At 41.1% G+C, this 18412-nt stretch overlaps 1 long non-coding RNA gene across 1 annotated transcript; it reads left to right on the top strand.

The window, feature by feature from the left end:
* Nucleotides 1–1977: 1977 nt before the first annotated feature.
* Nucleotides 1978–13649, top strand: LOC138851402 (uncharacterized). The gene is made up of 3 exons (XR_011391198.1): nucleotides 1978–2230; nucleotides 2435–2474; nucleotides 13323–13649. It is a non-coding gene; the product is annotated as an uncharacterized lncRNA (long non-coding RNA).
* The last annotated feature ends 4763 nt before the right edge of the window (nucleotides 13650–18412 follow it).

The following is an 18412-nucleotide window of genomic DNA, read 5'->3' as shown; positions in this document are numbered from 1 at the left end:
GACTGTTCAACTGCCTCCCAGCATACATAAGGGGGATTACCAATAGACCCCTGGCAGTCTTCAAGCTGGCACTGGACAAGCACCTAAAATCGGTTCCAACATGAAGCCTACATAGTTTGCGTGCAAGCAGTAGAAGCCTACATAGTCTGAACATGAGGAGCCTACATAGTGAACCCCGAAGCTCTACAGGTAAACTCCAGGTAAACATGAAGCCTACATAGTGAACATGAAGCCTACATAGTGAACATGAAGCCTACATAGTGAACATGAAGCCTACATAGTGAACATGAAGCCTACACAGTCAACATGAAGCCTACATAGTGAACATGAAGCCTACACAGTCAACATGAAGCCTACATAGTGAACATGAAGCCTACATAGTCAACATGAAGCCTACATAGTGAACATGAAGCCTACATAGTGAACATGAAGCCTACACAGTCAACATGAAGCCTACACAGTCAACATGAAGCCTACATAGTCAACATGAAGCCTACACAGTCAACATGAAGCCTACATAGTCAACATGAAGCCTACATAGTCAACATGAAGCCTACACAGTCAACATGAAGCCTACACAGTCAACATGAAGCCTACACACTCAACATGAAGCCTACACAGTCAACATGAAGCCTACATAGTGAACATGAAGCCTACATAGTGAACATGAAGCCTACATAGTGAACGTGAAGCCTACATAGTCAACATGAAGCCTACATAGTCAACATGAAGCCTACATAGTGAACGTGAAGCCTACATAGTCAACATGAAGCCTACATAGTCAACATGAAGCCTACACAGTCAACATGAAGCCTACATAGTCAACATGAAGCCTACATAGTGAACGTGAAGCCTACATAGTCAACATAAAGCCTACATAGTCAACATGAAGCCTACACAGTCAACATGAAGCCTACATAGTCAACATGAAGCCTACATAGTGAACGTGAAGCCTACATAGTCAACATGAAGCCTACATAGTCAACATGAAGCCTACATAGTGAACATGAAGCCTACAGTCAACATGAAGCCTACATAGTGAACGTGAAGCCTACATAGTGAACATGAAGCCTACATAGTGAACATGAAGCCTACATAGTCAACATGAAGCCTACATAGTGAACATGAAGCCTACATAGTCAACATGAAGCCTACATAGTGAACATGAAGCCTACAGTCAACATGAAGCCTACATAGTGAACGTGAAGCCTACATAGTCAACATGAAGCCTACATAGTGAACATGAAGCCTACATAGTGAACGTGAAGCCTACATAGTCAACATGAAGCCTACATAGTCAACATGAAGCCTACACAGTCAACATGAAGCCTACATAGTCAACATGAAGCCTACATAGTGAACGTGAAGCCTACATAGTCAACATGAAGCCTACATAGTCAACATGAAGCCTACACAGTCAACATGAAGCCTACATAGTCAACATGAAGCCTACATAGTGAACGTGAAGCCTGCATAGTCAACATGAAGCCTACATAGTCAACATGAAGCCTACATAGTGAACATGAAGCCTACAGTCAACATGAAGCCTACATAGTCAACATGAAGCCTACATAGTGAACATGAAGCCTACATAGTGAACATGAAGCCTACATAGTCAACATGAAGCCTACATAGTCAACATGAAGCCTACATAGTCAACATGAAGCCTACATAGTGAACATGAAGCCTACATAGTGAACATGAAGCCTACATAGTCAACATGAAGCCTACATAGTCAACATGAAGCCTACAATGTTCATATAAATGTATGAACAATTTTTTCCTTTATTTTGACTAAAATTCAACAAAAATCTTTGTTTTGAGTCACATTTTTGTCATTTACTAAGAAATATTTTCAGCATTTTGATGCAACCAATAAAAACTCAGTTCTCTTCTGAGGCGGGATAATCCAGCCAATTAGAACTCGAGTTTAATTTACAACTTGAGTTAAAGAAGAAACTTTTTAGCTCACTATTTTTTTCATTTAGTATAAAAAATGTCCAGCATTATGGTGCCCCCACCAATTAAAACGCAGTTATTTTTCCAGGCGGGAAAATCCAACCAATTAGTATGCAGTTTTAATATCTGAAGGAGATGAACAGGAAAACAACATCCAACAGCCAATCATCATTAGTCAGGTCACTCAGAATTAACCAATCAGGTGACAGTTTGAGGTGTAGGACATTCGCGGGTTTTCTTCCCCCTCAGTCGCCTCCGGCACTTCATCCAGGTAGGAAGTGCGCTTCACTGCTGCGCAAAATTTTCACAATTTCTTGGAAAAAACCTTTGGTTAATGTTTAAGATGGTTTTTATAAAGGTAGAATATACATTGTATTCTTCACTGATGATGTATATATGCAAATTATGTATGAAATTTCAGGGAAATTGATGTTATCCTTAAATATAAGAACTGATGATTTTTTTTATTTTTCAGATTTGAGGTTCAACTTCCAGAGAGAAATTGATCTGTTGAGGTAAATATCAGAGGCTCTTGATCCAGGCACTTGCAGCTCGTCAACCATTGCCCATTTTTACTTGTTGCAAGTTTTTTTTATTGCCCATTTTGATTTATTGTCCATTTTGATTTATTGTCCATTTTGATTTATTGCCCATTTTGATTTATTGCCCATTTTGATTTATGCCCATTTTGATTTATGCCCATTTTGATTTATTGCCCATTTTGATTTATTGCCCATTTTGATTTATTGCCCATTTTGATTTATTGCCCATTTTGATTTATTACCCATTTTGATTTATTGCCCATTTTGATTTATTGCCCATTTTGATTTATTGCCCATTTTGATTTATTGCCCATTTTGATTTATTGCCCATTTTGATTTATTGCCCATTTTGATTTATTGCCCATTTTGATTTATTGCCCATTTTGATTTATTGCCCATTTTTACTTATTGCCCATTTTTATTTATTGCCCATTTTTATTTATTGCCCATTTTTACTTATTGCCCATTTTTATTTATTGCCCATTTTTATTTATTGCCCATTTTTATTTATTGCCCATTTTTATTTATTGCCCATTTTTACTTATTGCCTATTTTTTTGCCTATTTTTACTTATTACCATTTTTACTCATTGCCCATTTAAAAATTAACCATTTTACTCATTGGTCAAATATAAATTGCCTGTTTTACACATTGCCCATTTTACTCGCTTCCCATTGACAAATTACCCATTGCCCATTTATAATTTGCATTTACTCTTTGCCCATTTATAATTTGCCTATTTTAATCATTGCCCATTTATAAATTGACTTTATAAATTGCCCATTTGCAAATTGACCATTTTACCCATTTCTCATTTATAATTTGCCTATTTTACTCATTGCCCATTTGTAAATTGTCCATTCTGCTCATTGACTATTTACAAATTGTTTTACACATTGTCCATTTTACTTGACCATTTACAAATTGCCCATATATAAATTACCATTGCCCAGGAACTAGCACATATGGGTTTAGCACTTCAGCATTCTGGAACCCTCATCAAGGAAAGGCCCTTGATGTTTGGGGCTCTTGATTCAAGGTATTGGAGTTACCTCTGGCATTGTGGCCCATACAGGTTTAACACTCCCATTATAATGTCATGGACAGCCCCATCAAGGGGGGTCCTTGATGCTCTTGATCCTGGTACCTTGATAAAGGACCCCAATGGAAATAAGTCACTGACTTTCTTGGGTTATCCCAGGTTATCTACACATATGCTGCTATGTATGATAATCTTTGTAACTGTATTTATGTATACCTGAATAAACTTGATACTGATAAGCACAGGCTGTGATCCCCTCAAGGAAGGTTCCTTGATTCTGGTGAGGGGCTCTTGATCTAGGGAATTGGATCTGTGCTCCAGTTCCCAGAATTAACCCCACAGGCGCTGTATAATCCTATGGGTTTAGCGCTTCCCCATGATTATAATAAACAGCCTGTGATTGGGGTGCTTTTGATCCAGGGAACTGGAGTTGCCTTGGATCAGACTTGATTGTCTCGCTGTCGCATACCTCGGGGTTTAGTGGTTCCCAACAATAACAATGATAATACAATGGACTCCTGAATTTCGTTCTGGAGAGTCTGCCGAAAGTCGAAATTCACGAATTTCGAAACGATTTTCCCCATAAGAAATGATGTAAATCCAATTAATCCGTTTCAGACACCCAAAAATATTAACAAAAATTATTTTTTATATATTAATATAAATTTACATACAGAAAAGAATGAGAAATCAAGTATAAAATAATATCACACCTTCATTGAAGACTGTTCAACTGCCTCCCAGCATACATAAGGGGGATTACCAATAGACCCCTGACTGGCTTTAAGGCAGCACTGGACAGGCACCTAAAGTCAGTACCTGATCAACTGGGCTGTGGTTCATATGTCAGCTTGTGTGCAGCCAGCAGTAACAGCCTGGTTGATCAGGCCCTGATCCACCATGAGGCCAGGTCACAGACCGGGCCATGGGGGCATTGACCCCCGGAACTCTCCAGGTATACTCCAGATATACCACCACAACCACCATCACTACCACCCTCTACCACCATCACTACCACCATCACTACTGCCACCACCCTCTACCACCCTCTCTACCACCCTCTCTACCACCATCACTACCACCATCACAACCACTATCACCCTCTACCACCATCACTACCACCCTCTACCACCATCACTACCACCATCACTACCACCCTCTACCACCATCACAACCACTATCACCTACCAACATCACTACCACCCTCTATCACTATCACCCTCTACCACCACCACCACTACCACCCTTTACTACCATCACTACCACCATCACAACCTCTACCACCATCACTACCACCCTCTACCACCATCACAACCACTATCACCTTCTACCACCATCACTACCACCCTCTACCACCATCACAACCTCTACCACCATCACTACCACCCTCTACCACCATCACAACCACTATCACCTACCACCATCACTACCACCCTCTACCACCATCACAACCACTATCACCTACCACTATCACTACCACCCTCTACCACCATCACAACCACTATCACCTACCACCATCACTACCACCCTCTACCACCATCACAACCACTATCACCTACCACCATCACTACCACCCTCTACCACCATCACAACCACTATCACCTACCACTATCACTACCACCCTCTACCACCATCACAACCACTATCACCTACCACCATCACTACCACCCTCTACCACCATCACAACCACTATCACCTACCACCATCACTACCACCCTCTACCACCATCACAACCACTATCACCTACCACCATCACTACCACCCTCTACCACCATCGCAACCACTATCACCTACCACCATCACAACCACTACCACCACCATTTTCATATTTATCTACAAACTTTTTCTTTAATTCTATTGTGTTTCTCACCTTCTCTACCATAGGCCTGGCACCAGAAGCTTTCTTTATGCCCATGGTGGCTTAATTAGCAGTTTCAAGCACAAAAAAGAATGGATTAATACGAAATGTATCATATTAGCCTGTGGGGAGACGGTCACTCACCCAGAAACAATGCCACAGTGACTCTGAATGGTGTGTGGGAGCCTTTGTGTGCACATGGCAGCTGGAAAGCCTCTCAGACGTGTTCCATATGAGCACCGAATTTTGAGGCAAATCACGAAACTTGAGGCTATATTTTGACGAAAAAAGTTGCCAATTCTCAAAATTCACGAAACTTGACTCAAAAAATTCAGGGGTCCACTGTAATTGTAAAACATACATGTTACAACTTATACAGACCGAAGCTCACACCAGTAACAGTCTGTAATAATATAACTTTATTTCTACATGATGCATTGTTCATGGTTAATCCCTTGTTAAATGTGTTTACTACAACTCTATGTGAGGATAATTTTATGTATATATTCTTTCTTTCAACAAACTGGAGCTGTATAGTCCTTGTGGCTTAGCGCTTCTTTTTTTATTATAATAATAATCAACAAACTGGCCATATCCCTCAGAGGCAGGGTGGCCCAAAAACAAAAACAAAAGTTTCTCTTTAAATTAGTAATTTACACAGGAGAAGGGGTTACTAGCCCCTTGCCTCCGGCATTTTTGTTGCCTTTTAAAACACGCATGGCTTATGGAGGAAGAATTCTGTTCCACTTCTCCAAGGAGAATATGTATATATACAGTGGACCCCCGGTTAACGATATTTTTTCATTCCAGAAGTATGTTCAGGTGCCAGTACTGACCGAATTTGTTCCCATAAGGAATATTGTGAAGTAGATTAGTCCATTTCAGACCCCCAAACATACACGTACAAACGCACTTACATAAATACACTGGCATGGATGCTTGAAACCCTGGATAGTAGCAAACTCTGGATAGTATTAAACCCTGGATAATAGCAAACCCTGGATAATAGCAAACTCTGGCAGCCTTTCAAAGATATGGTACTGTGTGCTGTAATCAGCTCTCCTTTCTCTGTACCACTTGCTCATTTACCCTTGCCTCACTTATGGAATTTGTGCACAGGGCTCAACCACATCAAGTCACCTCAAACCTTTAATAACCCAACAAAAACTGTAGTCCGATTGCTTTCTAACTCCAGCACTAGACAGCATACTCTACTGCTATTCAGGAGTCTCAACTTGCTTACCCCTCAGGGAAGGTTTCTTGATGTTGGTGAGGGGCTCTTGATTTAGGGAATTGGATCTGTGCTCCAGTTCCCCGAATTAAGCCTGAATGCCTTGCACATCCCCCCCAGGTGCTGTATAATCCTACGGGTTTAGTGCTTCCCCTTGATTATAATAATAATAATAATAATCAACTTGCCTAATATGCAGTGGACCCTCGGGTAACAGCATTAATCCATTCCAGAAAGCTTGCCTTTAACTGATTTTGTCATTAGCCGAATTAATTTTGCCCATAAGAAATAATGGAAACCAATTAATCCGTTCCAGACACCCAAAAGTATTAAACAAAATTTTTTTTTTTACATGAAATATGCATTTTCCTACACAGAAAACAATAAGACATAAAGAATAAACAATACTAAAATGGCACTTACCTTTATTGAAGACTTATTGATGAGTGATGAGATGGGAGGAGGGCAGATGATAGAGGTGTTTACAATTGTTTGGAAGGGGAATCCCCTTCCATAAAGACTTCAGGTAACAAGTCCTTTTCTGGGGCTACTTCCCTTCTTTGTGTTTTAACCCTTAAACTGTCCAAGCGTAGATTACATCCACATGCGGGGGGCTCCAAACGTAGATTTACATTTTTTTTTACATGCTTTTGAATGGGGAAAATCAAGGTCGGAGTGCTATGCACGTAAACGTAGGTCTATGTTTGGACAGTTTAAGGGTTAATGCCACTAGGACCAGCTTGAGAGTTACTGGACCCCTGTCGCACCAAAAATCTGTCCAGAGAGCTGTTTCTGGCGTCTCTAAGATTTCCCTAAAATGGGACACAATATTGTCATTGTACACGTTGCCAATACGGCTTACAACAGCTGTGTCAGGGTAATGTTCATCCATGAAGGTTTGCACTTCAACTCACTTTACACAAATGTCCTTAATCTTTGTTGAAGTCATCTTCCTCCATCTCTCTTCCTCCTCTGAAGGAAATTCCTGAGCTGTGATCTGTTGGTGTTGCCCCTCAAGCTCTTGCAGCTCTGTAGTGGTTAGCTCTTCATCGTCGTCCTCCACCAACTCTTCCACGTCCTCGCCACTAACCTCCAACCCCATGGACTTCCCCAGTGTCACAATAGATTCCACAACTGGCGTAGGCTCCTCAGGGTCAGTCCCAAACCCTTCAAAATCTCCCTCTCTTGTGCACATTCTGGCCACAATTTTCTCCAAGCAGAGTTCAAAGTCCTGGAAGTCACTCCCTCCCAAGCTGAGGATACTGAAGTGATCTTTCCAGAACTCTCTTGGGATCAATTCGGTGTCTGAGGTCACTTCAAAGCACTTTTGAAACACTGTTTTGGTGTTTGAAATGACCTACTGGTCCATGGGCTGGAGGAGAGGAGTGGTGTTAGGAGGCAAAAACTTGACTTTAATAAAACTAAACTCTCCCACAATTTGCTCTTCCAAGTCTTGAGGATGAGCAGGAGCATTGTCTATTAACAGTTGGCACTGGAGTGGGAAATTATTTTCCAGGAGGTATTTTTTCTCACTGGGGCAAAACATGTCATAGAACCAATCGAGGAAAATGTCCCTAGTGATCCATGCCTTACTGTTTACTCTCCACATCATGCACACATTAGTCTTGACTACACTTTTTCTTGAACACTGGAAGTTTCAGAGTGCTACACAAGTAAAGGCTTCACTTTGCAATCTGCACTAGCATTACTACAAAACATGAGAGTTAGCCTGTTTTTCATAGGTTTGTGTCCTGGGAGTGCCTTTTCCTCCTGAATAATGTAGTTCCTGTTTGGCATTTTCTTCCAAAACAGGCTTGTTTCATCACAATTAAACACTTGTTGAGGTTTTAATTTTTCAGCCACTATGTGCCCCTTAAAGTCCTGCACATATTTTTCAGCCATTTTTTTTGTCAGAACTGACAGCCTCACCATGCCTTATGACACTGTGTATACCACAACAATTCTGTAATCTCTCAAACCAGCCTTTGCTGGCCATAAATTCATCAATATGAGCACTATTTGGAGGCATTTTCTTAACGAGATCCGCATGCAACTGCCTTGCCTTTTCACATATTATTGACTGAGAAATACTATCTCCTGATAATTGTTTCTCGTTGATCCACACCAACAACAGTCTCTCCACATCTTTGAATATTTGTGATCTCTGTTATGTAAGCATACTTGCACCTTTCACAACAATAGCTTCCTTGATTGCCTTTGTGTTGGCCAAGATAGTAGTGATGGTTGAATGGGGTTTGTTATATAACCTGGCCAACTTGGAGACACACTCCACTTTCGTATTTTGTGATGATCTCTTTCTTCAATTCAATAGTATTTCTCACCCTCTTTACCACAGGGTGGCTTATTTAGCAGTTACAAGCACTAAAAACAATGGAATAATACAAAATATAATAATAATGTTTATTTCTTTGTAAAGGTTACTATGTGTAATTACAATTTTGATTTGCCAAGTACAAAGATAGCCACTCTCATGCCGAGGCATTTCGGGCAAACTAATCCTAATACATAGTAACTAATTAAAACTAGATAAGATAATAGTACATAGTAATTATTACTTAAAACTAAACATAGAATAGTGGTTAGCTGTTTTATAATCTTGTTTGGACTTAATAAATCTTATGTATACTAAGTATAAAATATAATTTACAAGGAATGGTGCAGGTGGTAATATTTTATGGAATGGCAGAATTAAAAGCCAGAAGGTCACATGATAAAACTAGCCAGTAGATGTTTAGTTGATTTGGTTAATATTGTGAGATGAGATGATTTTTTTTAGCAGAGTCCTAAATTTATAAGTTGTCTGGGGATCCTTGACTTGTTCCGGTAGCGAGTTCCAGATCTTTGGGCCTTTTATGTGCATAGCGTTCTTTCATAGTGAGAGTTTTACTTGAGGGATGTTGAAAAGGGCCTTATGCCTTGTATTGTGACTGTGCATTCTGTTGTAAGTGTTGAGGAGTTTTAGGGAAGGGTTTACAGTAAAGTTTAAAGTTCTGTATATGTAGTATGCACAATAATAAGAGTGTATGTCTTGTATATTAAGCAAGTTGAGTCTTGAAAAGTGGTGGGGTGTGCTGTCTAGCACAGGAGCTGGTTATCACCCACACAGCAGCTTTTTGTTGGATTATTAAGGGTTTAAGGTGGTTGACTGTGGTTGAACCCCAGTATCTTGGGAAGGATTCCTACTGATTTTGAAATTTTCTTTGCTATGTGATGGGTATGGGACTGAAATTTAAGATTATAGTCAAGTAGACCTAGAAATTTGCACTCTGTATGTCTTGATATAGGGGAACCATTTAACAGTATGTTGAGGTGAATGTACATTGAGTGTATTGCATGTACATGTGGAATTGTCCTCCCTGGCTTGTAAACAATGGCACACTAGCTGTACATGGAGTCATGGAATGGCCTGGCGGCTCTGGCTGCACGGACACATTTGGGACGAATATCCTTAACCGAGTTCTGGGGTGTTAGCCAAGCCAATATTTTGACGCAGAAACGTGGCGCTATCTGATTTTGGCATTAGCTGATGATGCTGTTACCTGAGGGTCCACTGTACAAGACATCCACACTTGACTCACGAAATCGTAATGACACGATTGCAAACAAACCATACCCCGGCCGGGATTGAACCCGCGGTCGGGCTGGAGTTTTGAGACTCTCTGACCGCGGGTTCAATCCCGGCTGGGGTATGGTTCATCCACACTTATTATTGTGCATACTACATACATAGAGCACTGTACTCAATATAAACCCTCTTCTCAAAATCCTCCTTGATAACTATAACAGAACACACAACCATAATACAAGACACAGATCACTCTTCAATATCTCCTGTATCCATCTCTCCCTATGCAAAAATGCTATGTACATAAAGGGCCCTAAGATGTGGAATTCACTCCCAGAGAACACTAAAGGACCCCTTGTAGCCTGCAGATCAATTTAAGGCTGAACTTAGAAATCACCTACTCACCCAAAATTAACCAGACAAACCATACTCAATACCTACCAGTTACTCAAAGGCTATACAGTGAAACCCTGGGTTTCGACCGTAATCCGTTCCAGGAGCTAGGCCTAAACGCGAAATGGGAATATTTCCCATAAGAAATAATGCAAATAAAATTAATTCTTTCGAAACCCACAAAAATATTCACAAATACATTTTTTAAAAAATAACTATAATTTTAGATACACACAACACAGATAAATACATATATATTATACAATACATAAATTACAATTTAAATAAACATTTAAAATAACATTTACATACCCTGCCTAACCGACTTGTTGAAGTTATTCTGTTTCGCTCCAAAAAAAAAAAAAAAAAAAATGGGAATATTTCCCATAAGTCTTTTAAATAATCACTGCCCCTGTCGCACAAAGTAAAATTAATTCTCACTGAACATGTTGCAGATATGGGTTGTTTCAGCTTGGTCAGGGTGGTACTTTTCTATAAAAGTTTGTAACTCATTCCACTTTGTACACTATTCAGTCACAATTAATGGCTGGCTGGATGCCTGGCTGGCTGGTTGCCTGGCTGGCTGCATGCCTGGCTGGCTGGATGCCTGGCTGGCTGGATGCCTGGCTGGCTGGTTGCCTGGCTGACTGGATGCCTGGCTGACTGGCTGGTTGGCTGGTTGCCTGGCTGGCTGGATGGATGCCTGGATGCCTGGCTGCTTGGCTGCCTGGCTGGATGGATGCCTTGCTGGCTGGCTGCCTGGTTGGCTGCCTGACTGGCTGGCAGGATCAGAGCACAGGGAAATGTTCACTCAGGATAAACAACGCTAGACTGGCTCACGACGCCTGCGTGGGAGGCGCAGAAGCACGGGCAGGTGGACAGGTCTGGTATGCCAGACGAAACCCGGGGCAATGGCCGAAACGTGGGACAAAATTTGGCCGAAAAAAGTGGGCAAAACCCGAAGCAGCCGATGTCAAGGGCGGCCGAAACCCGGGGTTTCACTGTACAGAAAACTTCAAAATAATATAAGTCTACTCAACTTAAACTTAATTCACCTTCACCATTATATATTGAGCTAAGGATTATTCAACCATAAACTCGTTACCTCTAAGTTAGATGCTTAAATTTCTTAGCATTAAATATTACAAAATTGTAATAATTATTAATTCCATTTAATTGTTCTAAATGACTGTCATGCTCCCAGGTATATATGTGACCATAAGTATATCATTTTTCTTTGTGATTAAACTATAACAATTTTAGAGAGTTTGGGATAATAATCTTCAATAAAACTTATTTTAATGAAGTAGTTGTATAGATATTATAAAGCATAAGGCATGTATGATTATCCGGTTATACAGTATCTTTGTAAAGAATGCCACTGTAAACTGTGGATAACTGAAGTCTCTTAATTTTACATAATAATGCCCCCAAAGCACAAAAGTAGTGATGGTGACAGATCAAAGTCTAAGAGAAGCCTTGAGTGCTTCCCATCAGTGGAAAGGTGATAAATTACACACAAGTGGAGAATTATCAATTGAACTTTATAATAGTTTTTTGTAACAAGTCGGCCATCTCCCACCGAGGCAGGGTGACCCAAGAAGAAAAAATCCCCCCCCCCCCCAAAAAAATACTTTCATTATCATTCAACACTTTCACCTCACTCACACATAATCTGTTTTTGCAGAGGTGCTCAGAATACAACAGTTTAGAAGCATATATAAAGATACACAACATATCCCTCCAAACTGCCAGTATCCTAACCCCTCCTTTAGAGTGCAGGTACTGTCCTTCCTATTTCCAGTACTCAAGTCCGGCTATATAAAAAATAACCAGTTACCTCGAATCCCTTCACTAAATATTACCCTGCTCACACTCGACAACTCATTAGGCTATAAAACCATTTGTCTCCATTCACTCCTATCTAACACGCTCACTCACACTTGTTGGAAGTCCAAGCCCCTCGCCCACAAAACCTCCTATACCCCCTCCCTCCAACCTTTTCGAGGACGACCCCTACCCCACCTTCCTTCCCCTACAGATTTATACGCTCTCCATGTCATTCTACTTTGACCCATTCTCTCTAAATGACCAAACCACCTCAACAACCCCTCTTCTGCCCTCTGACTAATGCTTTTATTAACTCCACACCTTCTCCTAATTTCCACACTCCGAATTTTCTGCATAATATTTACACCACACATTGCCCTTAGACAGGACATCTCCACTGCCTCCAACCGCCTCCTCGCTGCAGCATTTACAACCCAAGCTTCACACCCATATAAGAGTGTTGGTACTACTATACTTTCATACATTCCCTTCTTTGCCTCCATAGATAACGTTTTTTTTTTGTCTCCACATATACCTCAACGCACCACTCACCTTTTTTCCCTCATCAATTCTATGATTAACCTCATCCTTCATAAATCCATCCGCCGACACGTCAACTCCCAAGTATCTGAAAACATTCACTTCTTCCATACTCCTCCTCCCCAATTTGATATCCAATTTTTCTTTATCTAAATCATTTGATACCCTCATCACCTTACTCTTTTCTATGTTCACTTTCAACTTTCTACCTTTACACACACTCCCAAACTTATCCACTATTTATTGTGTGTGTTTAATTGCATTTACATTTGTGTATATACAGTATTTACACTTATTAATTTTGATTCAATAATTTATAGTCAATTTGTCTCTCTTTACAGAAAATTTTTTATAAAGATCTTGACCTAGCAAAATGTCAGTCATGGACCAGTATGTCAGTCATGGACCAGTATGTCAGTCATGGACCAGTATGTCAGTCATGGACCAGTATGTCAGTCATGGACCAGTATGATGTCAGTCATGGACCAGTAAAATGTCAATCATGGACCAGTATGATGTCAGTCATGGATCAATATGTCAGTCATGGATCAGTAAGATGTCAGTCATGATTTTCAACAAGAAATTCAACATGTAAAGGTACCTCGACTCAAAATTTTTTTATCCCCGGTGTCTGTCACCCTGGTTACCCCCAGTGTCTATCACCCTTGTTACCCCCAGGGTCTGTCACCCTGGTTACCCCCAGGGTCTGTCACCCTGGTTACCCCCTGGGCCTGTCACCCTGGTTACCCCTGGGGTCTGTCACCCTGGTTACCCCCGGGGTCTGTCACCCTGGTTACCCCCAGGGTCTGTCACCCTGGTTACCCCCTGGGCCTGTCACCCTGGTTACCCCTGGGGTCTGTCACCCTGGTTACCTTCAGGGTCTGTCACCCTGGTTACCCCTGGGGTCTGTCACCCTGGTTACCCCTGGGGTCTGTTACCCCCAGGGTCTGTCACCCTGGTTACCCCTGGGGTCTGTCACCCTGGTTACCCCCAGGGTCTGTCACCCTGGTTACCCCCAGGGTCTGTCACCCTGGTTACCCTGGGGTCTGTCACCCTGGTTACCCCCAGGGTCTGTCACCCTGGTTACCCCCATGGTGTCACCCTGGTTACCCTGGGGTCTGTCACCCCAGTTACCCCCCGGGTCTGTCACCCTGGTTACCCCTGGGGTCTGTCACCCTGGTTACCTTCAGGGTCTGTCACCCTGGTTACCCCCAGGGTCTGTCACCCTGGTTACCTTCAGGGTCTGTCACCCTGGTTACCCCTGGGGTCTGTCACCCTGGTTAACCCTGGGTTTGTCACCCTGGTTACCTTCAGGGTCTCACCCTGGTTACCCCCAGGGTCTGTCACCCTGGTTACCCCCAGGGTCTGTCACCCTGGTTACCCCCAGGGTCTGTCACCCTGGTTACCCCCAGGGTCTGTCACCCTGGTTACCCCCAGGGTCTGTCACCCTGGTTACCCCCAGGGTGTCACCCTGGGGGGGTGCTACGTTCAGCCATATTTAACCTTAATTGTTTTATTTTGTTAATAATGTTTTAAATTGTTAATAATTTGTTTAATTCTGATTTTATTTAATTGCATCTTATAATTTTTACAATAATTTTAATTGTTGGAAATTATTATTATCATTATTATAATCAAAAAGAAGCGCTAAACCACAAGGGTGGAAATTGTTATTGATTTGTTTTTTACATAAATTATTATATTGATGTTTTCAGGTCTAATGTTTTCAGGTCTAATGTTTTCAGGTCTAATGTTTTCAGGTCTAATGTTTTCAGGTCTAATGTTTTCAGGTCTAATGTTTTCAGGTCTAATGTTTTCAGGTCTAATGTTTTCTGGTCTAATGTTTTCAGGTCTAATGTTTTCAGGTCTAATGTTTCCAGGTCTAATGTTTTCAGGTCTAATGTTTTCAGGTCTAATGTTTTCAGGTCTAATGTTTTCAGGTCTAATGTTTTCAGGTCTAATGTTTTCAGGTCTAATGTTTCCAGGTCTAATGTTTTCAGGTCTAATGTTTTCAGGTCTAATGTTTTCAGATTTAATGTTTTCAGATCTAATGTTTTCAGGTCTAATGTTTTCAGGTCTAATGTTTTCAGGTCTGTTTTCAGGTCTAATGTTTTCAGATTTAATGTTTTCAGATCTAATGTTTTCAGGTCTAATGTTTTCAGGTCTAATGTTTTCAGGTCTAATGTTTTCAGGTCTAATGTTTTCAGATTTAATAATGTTTTTTAACTTTTCCAGCTGTTTTTTTTTAACAGTTTCTGAATATTTTTAACAATGTTTTAACTGTTTTTCAATAATGTTTTTAACAATGTTTTTCAATAATGTTTTTAACAATGTTTTTCAATAATGTTTTTAACAATGTTTTTCAATAATGTTTTTAACAATGTTTTTCAATAATGTTTTTAACAATGTTTTTCAATAATGTTTTTCAATAATGTTTTTAGCAGTGTTTTTCAATAATGTTTAACAATGTTTTTCAGTGTTTATTCAATGTTTTAACAATGTTTCACAATGTTTTTTAACATTAGTTATATAACCTCAAGTTTGTTAAACATCTGCCAATCCATGAAATATTACCGTTGAACCATTAATTGTAACATTATTTTTATGTGCGACTTCAAGATTATTCTTGTAAACCTTCACCTCGACTACCTCACATTAGTATTAAGACTTAACATTGTAATAAAAGTTAACCATTATTGTCTTGTCTAGATTTAAGGTTAAGTCGTTATTATGTACTAGGATTAGTCTGCCCGAGATGCCCGGGCATGATAGTGACTGTACAAGCTAGTACCAAACTTGCTCACGAAAATCACTCCCTATGAAAGTAAAAGACTCGGTAGACGGTGCAACGTTCCCCCAGTGAAAAGCAGGGGTGCCACAAGCATGATAAGATACAACACAATAAGTGTTCTGGGTCCAAGACTGTTCAACTGCCTCCCAGCATACATCAGGGGGATCATACATCAGGGGGATTACCAATAAACCCCTGGCTGTCTTCAAGCAGGCACTGGACAGGCACCTAAAGTCATTACCTGACCAGCCGTGCTGTGGTTCATACGTCGGGTTGTGTTCCGCCAACAGTAACAGCCTGGTTGATCAGACCCTGATCCACCATGAGGCGTGGTCACAGACCAAGCCACCGGGGCGTTGACCCCCGGAACCCTCTCCAGGTTTACACATTGTAACCCTTACAAAGAAATAAATCTTTATCTAATTAACATCCAGCATGAGTACTTAACATCCAGCATGAGTACTTAACATCCAGCATGAGTAGTTAACATTCAGCATGAGTAATTAACATCCAGCATGAGTAGTTAATGTCCAGCATGATTACTTAACATCCAGCATGAATACCTAACAACCAGTATGAGTACTTAAAATCCAGCATGAGTACTTAACATCCAGCATGAGTAGTTAACATTCAGCATGAGTAATTAACATCCAGCATGAGTAGTTAATGTCGAGCATGATTACTTAACATCCAGCATGAGTATTTAACATTCAGCATGAGTAATTAACATCCAGCATGAATAATTAACATCCAGCATGACTAATTAATATCATTAAAATAATTTTCAATTTACAGATAAGTGAGGAGTGATCCTCAAACAAGTGGGACGAATGAGGAACGATCCTCAGACAGGTGGGACAAGTGAGGAATGATCCTCAATAATTTTGACAAGCAAGGAACGATCCTCAAAAGTTGGGACGAGTGAGGAATGATATTCAATAGTTGGGATGAGTGAGGACCGATCCTCAGACAGTTGGGATGAGTGAGGAAGATCCTCAAATAGGTGGGATGAGTGAGGAACAATCCTCAATACTTTTGACAAACAAGGAATGATCCTCAGACGGTTGGGACGAGTGAGGAACGATCCTCAAACAGGTGGGATGAGTGAGGAACGATCCTCAATAATTTTGACAAGCAAGGAATGATCCTCAATAGTTTGGACGAGTGAGGAACGATCCTCAAACAGGTGGGAAGAGCGAGAAACTATCCTCAATAGTTTTGACAAACAAGGAATGATCCTCAATAGTTGGGACAATTGAGAAACGATCCTCAGACGGTTGGGACGAGTGAGGAACGATCCTCAAACAGGTGGGATGAGTCAGGAATGATCCTCAATAATTTTGACAAGGAATGATCCTCAGTAGTTCGGACGAGTGAGGAACGATCCTCAGACAGTTGGGACGAGTGAGGAATGATCCTCAAACAGGTGGAACAAGTGAGGAACGACACTCAATACTTTTGACAAGCAAGGAACAATCCTCAATAGTTGAGACGAGTGAGGAATGATCCTCAGACAGTTGGGATGAGTGAGGAACGATCCTCAAGCAGGTGGGATGAGTGAGGAATGATCCTCAATAGTTGGGACGAATGAGGAATGATCCTCAAACAGATGGGATGAGTGAGAAACTATCCTCAGTACTTTTGACAAACAAGGAACGATCTTCAGTAGTTGGGACAAGTGAGGAACGATCCTCAGTCAGTTGGGACGTGTGATAAATGACCCTCAGTAGTTGGGACGAGTGAAAAATGATCCTCAGTTGGTACAAGTGAGGAAAGATCCTCAAACAGTTGAGATGAGTGAAAACTGATCCTCAAACAGTTGGGACAAGTGAGAAACGATGCTCAATTGGGACAAGTGAGAAACGATCCTCAATAGTTGGGACAAATGAGGAACGATAATCAGGTGGGACGAGTGAAGAACGATCCTCAAACAGTTGGGACGAGTGAGGAACAATAGTCATACAGTTGGGACGAGTGAAAAATGATACTCAAACAGTTGGGACGAGTGAGGAACTATCTTTATTAGGTGGGATGAGTAAGGAACAATCCTCAAGTGGGATGAGTGATGAACGATCCTCAGGTGGGATGAGTGAAAAATGATCCTCAGGTGGGATGAGTGAGGAACAATACTCAGGTGGGATGAGTGATGAACGATCCTCAAACATTTGAGGCGAGCGAGGAACTATCTTCAGTAGGTGGGACGAGTGAGGAATGATCCTCAGTAGGTGGGATGAATGAGGAGCGATCCTCAGTTGGGATGAGTGAGAAACGATTATCAGGTGTGATGAGTGAGGAACGATCATCAGGTGGGGCGAGTGAGGAACGATCCTCAAACTGTTGGGATGAGTAAAGAATGATCCTCCAACACTTGGAACAAGTGAGGAACTATCTCAGTAGGTGGGATGAGTGAGAAACTATCCTCAAACAGTTGAGTGAGGAACGATCCTCAAACAGTTGAGTGAGGAACGATCCTCAAACAGTTGAGACGAGTGAGGAACAATCCTCAAACAGTTGGGACGAGTGAGGAACAATCCTCAAACAGTTGGGATTACTGAGGAACTAGCTTTAGTAGGTGGGATGAGTGAGGAACGATCCTCTGATGGGATGAGTGAGGAACGATCCTCAGGTGGGATTAATGAG

Source organism: Cherax quadricarinatus, unplaced genomic scaffold (assembly GCF_038502225.1).
Source record: "Cherax quadricarinatus isolate ZL_2023a unplaced genomic scaffold, ASM3850222v1 Contig508, whole genome shotgun sequence".
NCBI classification, from domain to species: domain Eukaryota; kingdom Metazoa; phylum Arthropoda; class Malacostraca; order Decapoda; family Parastacidae; genus Cherax; species Cherax quadricarinatus.
The sequence above is the reverse complement of the archived record's forward strand: the minus strand, read 5'-3'. Positions and strand labels throughout refer to the sequence as shown.